This window comes from Anoplophora glabripennis, unplaced genomic scaffold, assembly GCF_000390285.2.
Source record: "Anoplophora glabripennis isolate ALB-LARVAE unplaced genomic scaffold, Agla_2.0 scaffold2258, whole genome shotgun sequence".
NCBI classification, from domain to species: domain Eukaryota; kingdom Metazoa; phylum Arthropoda; class Insecta; order Coleoptera; family Cerambycidae; genus Anoplophora; species Anoplophora glabripennis.
Window position 1 is genome coordinate 15,694 of NW_019418332.1, and position 470 is coordinate 16,163.

Sequence of the window (470 nt, forward strand, 5' to 3'; positions counted from 1 at the left end):
TATTTTCTATCACGCGAGCTCGCTATGGGACCTATAGTGTAGGGGGTTAGGTGCACTGGAAAGTGCTAGATAGTACAACAGCGTGATGTTATTTTCATAGCGCAACGCTGGAGCGTTGCGCTATGAAAATAACATCACGCTGTTGTACTATCTAGCACTTTCCAGTGCACCTAACCCCCTACACTATAGGTCCCATAGCGAGCTCGCGTGATAGAAAAATTATTAAAACAATAAGATCAAGATTACATTAAAACATAACATTCTGTTTCGCCGCCTGCGATTGGTGCAATTTTTCACGAGAACTTATTCAACCAATCGCATTATATCGAGCGTAGTCGTAACAGTTTGTTACTGTTCATTGAAAACGTATCATTATATTGGTGACGCCAATATTTAGGGATTTTTTGTTATTAGTACCAGTCGTGCAATGTTGGGTTGTCTAAGCTCGGGGATGTGGCTTGTAGTCATTT